Below are 8,066 nucleotides of genomic sequence, written 5' to 3' on the forward strand. Positions count from 1 at the left end.
CTGAAACATGCTGATAGAAAGTGAGGCCTCATTATCGGTAGTCTGGAAACCCATGTATAAACTGAAACATGGTGATAGAAAGTGAGGCCTCATTAGTCTGGAAACCCATGTATAAACTGAAACATGGTGATAGAAAGTGAGGCCTCATTAGTCTGGAAACCCATGTATAAACTGAAACATGGTGATAGAAAGTGAGGCCTCATTATCAGTAGTCTGGAAACCCATGTATAAACTGAAACATGGTGATAGAAAGTGAGGCCTCATTATCAGTAGTCTGGAAACCCATGTATAAACTGAAACATGGTGATAGAAAGTGAGGCCTCATTATCAGTAGTCTTGAAACCCATGTATAAACTGAAACATGGTGATAGAAAGTGAGGCCTCATTAGTCTGGAAACCCATGTATAAACTGAAACATGGTGATAGAAAGTGAGGCCTCATTATCAGTAGTCTGGAAACCCATGTATAAACTGAAACATGGTGATAGAAAGTGAGGCCTCATTATCAGTAGTCTGGAAACCCATGTATAAACTGAAACATGGTGATAGAAAGTGAGGCCTCATTATCAGTAGTCTTGAAACCCATGTATAAACTGAAACATGGTGATAGAAAGTGAGGCCTCATTAGTCTGGAAACCCATGTATAAACTGAAACATGGTGATAGAAAGTGAGGCCTCATTATCAGTAGTCTGGAAACACATGTATAAACTGAAACATGGTGATAGAAAGTGAGGCCTCATTATTGGTAGTCTAGATACCCATGTATCAACTGAAACATCTGGTGTTTTAAAGTGAGGCCACATTTAATGTGGCGTCACTTTCGAGCACCATGTTTCAGTTGATACATGGGTTTCCAGACTAATGATTAGTCTGGAAACACATGTATCAACTGAAACATGGTGATAGAAAGTGAGGCCTAGTGAGGTCCATGCTTAAAGCACATAACAATAAGAAGTCATGAAGGAGACAGTTAGTCTAAAGTATGAGTATACAAAGGAACGTTTGCCATAGCGTGATGTCCGGACATTTGGTATGATGAGCAAATTTGTATTCTCTGAGAGGAGTTTAACTGATGCGATCATAATTGTGATCTTACTTTACTAAAACACTTCCTTGACTTACAGTAAGTTACACATGTTATGAAATATATAAATTGAAATTGCCTTGAGTATCAGTAACACAAATACAGTAAAAACAATGTCTTGTATTTATGTAAATCATGTACACAGCATGAGATCTGTCCTCAAATATGTACTTTTTCCATTATTTGTTATTATTATTGCCATCTGTGTTGTCAGGCAGACTATTTGAGGCCAAATATACCAGCACTATCAATTCAATATTATGACAAACAACGGGTAGTTGATGTCGAGTGGATAACCATGATAACACACAACAGACCCTGATAATCCACAAAAACAGAACTTCAGGGTCCCGAACCTTTCTGATAAATCAATAACGTTAAGTATGTTGAAGTCTGTGAAGCACTGGTACTAGAGATTTACGGGCACCCTGGGTCAGGGTGGTATGCCTGCCCCCCACTGGGACACACACCACACCACACCACACAATGCACAGGGACCACTTGACTGATCCCAATACAGTATGTCCATGATATCTACCTACCCTGCCTTTGACAAACCTGCATTGATACTTCAAATCTGGTCATTGTAGTTGGAGTTTACTGCTCGGGGTAAATGATATCATGTGGAGATTCAGTGATAAGAGATAAAATATAACATGTTTGGTAACATTGATTGTACAAGTGTGTTCATAAGATGATAGTGTATGTCTGTCATTAGCTTGACGGTCCTTTACTATTGAGTCTGTGTTAAGAAGCCCATCATTAAAAGCTTTTAAAGACTGGAATTTAGTTGAAATGACTCTGGATTATGTTGAAAAGTTCAGGGTATAAGACACAAGAAAAACATGAAAAGGAAACATGACATGGACATGAACACTATGAGATCAGAATCAGTACTAAATCCTGTATGTTATCTACAGGTTGACTGGAGTCAAGCTAGGAAACAGTCTTACAGTTTCACCATTAAATATGTCTACATCTAACTATTACTTGTGTTGGGAAGTGGTTTCAAAGTCATGATTGATGATTGGATCTATCATCAAAATTAATCGGTGTCATTTTGCTGTTTTACAATGTTAACTTCAGTAAAACTAGATCACTCTTAACAAAAGCAAACACAAATGTTACATCAGCACTTTATATTTCAAAAAGACCCTGGACTCACTCTTTCTCAGCTTGTTTTCCAAGTACCAATTTAAGTAGTAAGTAGTGAAGAAACCTTCTCAGGACACAAAACTATCTCAGAATTAAGAGAGGAGCAAATTTGTTTGTTTTCTATTAATAAAAATTGTGTTAAACTGCTTGGTCTTTTAGGCCTTCAGATCAATCTTTGATTCTTTCAATCAATCGGAACTCAACTAACACTTACCATTACTGTTATGTCAGAATCTGTTTAATACCCATATTTAGATTAGAACCAGCCATGATTACATGTCCAATGATCTACATTGTGATTAAGTGGGGTTAACACCGCTTTTAACAGTATTCCAGTTATATCACGGCAAGTCAGCTAAATGTAGGAGGAAAGCCCGAAGTGATGCAGGCCTTAGACGTTCACCACTTTGGTGAAACTCATGAACACGGGTATGGTGCTGACAAACCTAGAAACATAATCGGGGCAAACTGGGATTCAAACCCACAATCATAGGATTCTGGCATGCCCAAGGGACGCAATTCTGTACAGCGAATTGCGGCGCCTTAGACAACTGGGCCACCTGTGCCCCCTACACAACATTGTACAACAAAGACAATTTCACCATCATGTAACATGTCTACACTCAACCATTACCACTCCTGTTATGTCAGAATCTGCTTATCCTTATGTTTGCAGTAGGACTTTCCAGCTATTACCCATGATCACTGTTGACCTCTTCCACTATTGCCCTGTCTGATCAACGACCACCTACTGCTGGGCCTGTGTGAAATCCTCTTACCACAACTTATTCAACATGTTCAATAGCAGTAAATATTACAGGGGAATGACAGTCCTGCACCATGACTGTGTAACATATTTATTTTATGAAAACAAAACCAATCTAGATATATATACAAAAGCAAGCCTAGCCAGCTCTAGCCTGCTGTATTCCATCCATGAAATCAGCATCAGGAAATTTATTGTTTTAATTTTAGAGGAGAGGTGAGGTGAGGTGAAATGGGGTTTAACATTTCGTCCAAGATTATTGCCCTTATATAGCGACGTGCATGTACGTGTGTGTGTTTGTGTGGCTGCTTGTACTAGTCCAGACTGATGCCGATTAATAGTGCTAGCTCACTGAGATACCATGGCACAGTTTAACATGCATACCCCACTCAGACACAGTATACTGACTCCAAGCCGACCAGTCCTTGTTTTAGTCCCTTAATGCTGAGCGCCAGACAGGGTAACAACAAGTACCATCTTTTAACGTCTTTTGGTATGACACGTCTGGGGATCGAACTCCGGACCTTCCGCTCTCCGGGCAGACGCTCTACCACTAAGACCACGGAGGTGGTCTTTTAGAGGAGAGAAATGTATTGTGTAATAAAAGATTTCATAGGCTATATGTTAGGGAATGAAGAAATAAATATGTACTATTCACCTCAAGTCAGAACCGATGCAAAACTGGTCATGTTAACAAGCTTTGTAATTTGCTTCACATGTTCAATACATGCAATGACCTTCTGTTTTCCTGGTCAGTCTAGGAGAATTGAGTGGAACTTTTGTCAATTAAATATTTTTAAATGCCAATGCTTGTTCATAAATCTTGAACGCATACAGACATGGTTTATGCATCAAAACATAGTATTCACACCGCAAAAATGTAATTAGTTTCAACATGTTTAAACATGTTAAAGTGATTGTTCTCAGAATTGAGCTACACACAGCTCCGTCTGCTAGGCAATCATTGAACCCGAAACTATTCAAACACTCTGATCTTATGGTCAAGTTTATTGTTTAGATGAATTTAAAAGATGATTACAATATATATACAGTCAAGACTCATTAATCGGACACTCATTAATCCTACGATCAGTTTTATCCAACATTTATGAAGGTAACTGATAAGTCAGTGCAAATTATACCCGTTAATCCGACAATCTCGCACTTCTGTGTCCGACACACCTAATTTGCAACAAATTGCTTAAATCACTCATTAATCAGTCACTTTAATCCAACACATTGATCAGCGTACTTCACGGTCATCTGCCTATGAATACACAGACCCATGCTTTGATGCGAGACGAGCCAGCTAGTGGCTGAATATTACAATGGCTGCAGAGAAACTAGTGTAACAATAAATCCTTTCAATAAACAATCTCATTAAAACCAGATCTAAGTTCTCCATACTCCTGAGGACATCCCATTACAGGTCTCGTTAGAACGACCTTTCGTAAATTTTGACCGACCAATGAAATGACTAACTGGAAGTCGACATTAGCCAATAAGAAATCAGCTTTCTTGAGCTTTGCAGCACCAGTTTTAAACTGGCAACTTCCAGTCCAGACTATGCCTCCAAAAGTATCCTGAATCAGTCAAACAGCGCGTAACTGTAGTTCAGAATGCCCTGTTAAGTTTTTTTGAGGCTGCATGAGTAGAAAACATATTCCGCTAACAAAATAACATAACAGTATCCGACATACTCAACCGTCACCAACCATGTCGGATTTAGGTTTTAGGTAAAATGTCACATCATCAAAATAGCACCAAACGAAACAGTGACAAATTGGATAAAACAACACCTAGCTTGGTAAATAGGGCACCTTGACCTATATATAAACAACAGCAAAATGTTAGAATAAAACTATGTTAATAAGATTTTGTTTAAATAAACATGACAAGAATTGAACACAAGATAGGATGTATTCCAGTGTACTTTTTGTTTAATACAAAAAGTTTACAAAGGGCAAAGAAGTTATGCAGCAGATTTTTTTTAAATTCATTTTAAACAATTATTCATATCATCAGTTTTGCTAAGTTTGACTTTCACTTACACTTAAAAATGTTATATCATGTACACAGAAAGCCATTTCAGCATTAGAAATTAGAACTAGTCCTGTAGTCCATGCCAAACTGCCCAGTAGTAAGGTATCATAAGGACTAGTAGAAATTTGTCATTTTTAAGGGTTTTGCTATACGTTATTATTTTAAGGAGTCGTGGACAAAAAATGTTAGTTTCTACAGCTGCATTTTTGAAATATGTGATGAATATGATGTTTTATACTGAAATTCTTTGTTGTATTTATTATGCTGCATCACAGAACCATTTCAAAACACTTGCGAAGGTACTTGACATGCCTGAATAAATGACTTATGAAGAAAGCACACAAAAATGTAAACATGGTAAACAAAGTGAACTAATGTTTATAATCAACGCGTGGAATAAACATGGTAAATAAATATGAGAAAGATGAGATGCAGTGCAAGCTAACTGTGAAAATGTCTCCAAAAACACACAGAACCATCGATGTACTGTTCCTTTAAGAATCTTGTCCGTCTGTGCGGAATAAATGCCTGTTGAAGGTGTTGGGTGAATTATGGTAAATAATGAAATGATGCAAAGCACATGGTAAGACAGTATTTGTTTTCTCTATACAGCTAAACCTTGCTACTTCTGACCTCGTTAATCTGGAAACCCAGCCTTCTGGACAATCTTGTTCTGACCGACTGTATATATCCAATGATTTAATACCCAATAGCCATGATCTATTATTCTGGAAATTTGTGAATCTGATGTATAACAGAACATAAACATCCTAACTATATCAACGAATATTTAAATTATGGGCCGTTTTCTGATACAAATCTAAGGTCTACTAATGACGAGATAATGTTTCTGTATAAGGAGACGCATCGTTGGTCCCTTTCTTGTCATTCGATATACTTACACAAGTCAGAGTTTGAGCACATGCGCTTGATTTGAAGTGTTCAAGAACTTTACACAGCTGGCAAATGACCAATGTCACTCTACCTGTCCACAGAATAGCTGAACTCCAGAACTGTCAACAGTCATGGTGTGTCGTGTGTTGTTAATTAAAAATCGACGAACAAACATAACGGTGCAATATTTCTTAACATCTGCTTTAAAGCTACTGTTAACCAAAAGAATATAACTTACAGAGATATTGCTGATTAGGGTTGTATTCTCAAAAAAGCTTCTTGACTACGCTGACGGACATGTAAACAGCTACATACGACTGTAGAGGGCGCAGTAAACTTGGATATGTCTCTAACACTATATTCAAGCGAACCGCCATGTCGCAAAGCAAAGAGAAACCCCGTTTACTACGATTAAGAGTTAAGAGTTACCTCCCCTTAACCGGTGCGTTGGCAATCTAGACTCTCTCCAAGCGTTTCTTTTGGTGGTATTATCAATATTACCGTAGAATATTTTGCTGACTACCTGATTACCTGATGTCGGCCAATTCATGTAGGAGAGACCAGGGTGCATTGGGACAAAATTTGTATTATCCAGTCCACATCCCACTTGAAATGGATTCATAAAGAAATAGACACATCTTCTAATCAACACTTTAATAATGAATCACTGAACAAAAAATGTATTTCACAAACATGAAATTAACTGAAACAGTGATTTAAAAAAAAAACTTTTTGTCCCAATGCACCCCAGGTTGGGGTGCATTGGGACACATACTGGGGTGGATTGGGACATTAACAAACACATGGTGATAGAACTTTGAAATTTGGATAGATCTTGTCTGTATATAACTACCCGGTAGTTCTTTTTCAGGACTCTAACTTCACAAAGAAACAACTAATCAAATGTCAGAATATAACTAATTCTTTGACCGGAAGATATCTGTAGATCAGCTCAGTAGGCTCCACTGGAAGGTCAAGGAGACCATGCAGTCATTGAACCTACTAGAAAAGTATCTTTCATTGATATTTCATCAAAGTTCAAGAAACAAATCCAAAGCAAATGTCAAAGTAATTACATTTTGAATTCATGATAATGATTACATGCTGGTCATTTAGAATCACATGTTTGGGGTGCATTGGGACATGTCCCAATGCACCCCGTGCAGTGTGTCCCAATGCGCCCTGATGCTACCCTTGCATTTTTTTAATGGCTGCATGATATAATCATGTGACAAAATGAAATTCATCTCTTGGCAGAATACTTTTAAGATATCACTGTTTTGAATAAAGGTCATACATCAACTGAAAGATGGAACACTTTGGCATATAAAGCTTCAACAATAGGGGTCTGAATTTTACAATGAAGTGCAAAAATTACATTTAACTTACCAAACTTCTGTCAACGGGTGCTGCTTTCACCCCTGCTACAAAAAGTGCCACACTGTATGATGTCACTTCCTTTAGTGTAAATGATTATGTGATTGTCCACCTATAAATAGCAGTTTTGGGGGGTGTCCCAATGCACGCCGTGTCCCTACCTAGTAATGTCGGTTGATAGATTTCATTCCGATATATTATGGAAATATAATTCATAACATAGATTATTTGACAAATAATTAAAACATAACTAATGTTATATAATACATATTCATGCAGTTATAATGTAATTTTGTTGGTTTTTACTTCTATTAAATATACTTATCCTTTTACGATAGATTTTAATTTATCAATACGTTTCAGTCTCCAATTTCTTAAATAAATTGTGAAAAGATAACTATAAATTAGTAAATAGTATATAGTATCATGCGACAGCTTGGCATTGCAGATTGACTTGCATCCTCGATTGCAGTATATTATATCTCCATTCTAGTATGATGAATAACCATTGGTTGATTTCATGACAGTAGCAGAAGCTGTCAATAATCGCAATAGATGCTGATGTCGGTTTAAATAGTATATTATATACATGAAACATTTTTACCAGCGAAAGTGTATGTTTTATGTATTACAATCAAAACGAGATAATAACTAAAAGTAAGTGACACAAATAATCTTTATATAAGCAATTACCATTGCATCTATTTACATTTCAAGTGGCGATAATGTTGTAGTGTGCCGACTCAC

At 37.1% G+C, this 8,066-nt stretch overlaps 1 protein-coding gene across 1 annotated transcript in view; it reads right to left on the reverse strand.

The window, feature by feature from the left end:
* The window catches only part of LOC139458973 (cytosolic carboxypeptidase 1-like), a 45,045-nt gene extending 38,784 nt beyond the window's left edge, over positions 1-6,261 (reverse strand). Inside the window, exon 1 of the mRNA XM_071240448.1 lies at positions 6,181-6,261. The gene's annotated coding sequence lies outside the window, so the exon portion shown is untranslated. The remainder of the gene's footprint in view (positions 1-6,180) is intronic.
* Between the last annotated feature and the right edge of the window lie 1,805 nt (positions 6,262-8,066).

This window comes from Haliotis cracherodii, unplaced genomic scaffold, assembly GCF_022045235.1.
Source record: "Haliotis cracherodii isolate W230 unplaced genomic scaffold, xgHalCrac1.p SCAF_1, whole genome shotgun sequence".
Taxonomy (NCBI): Eukaryota; Metazoa; Mollusca; class Gastropoda; order Lepetellida; family Haliotidae; genus Haliotis; species Haliotis cracherodii.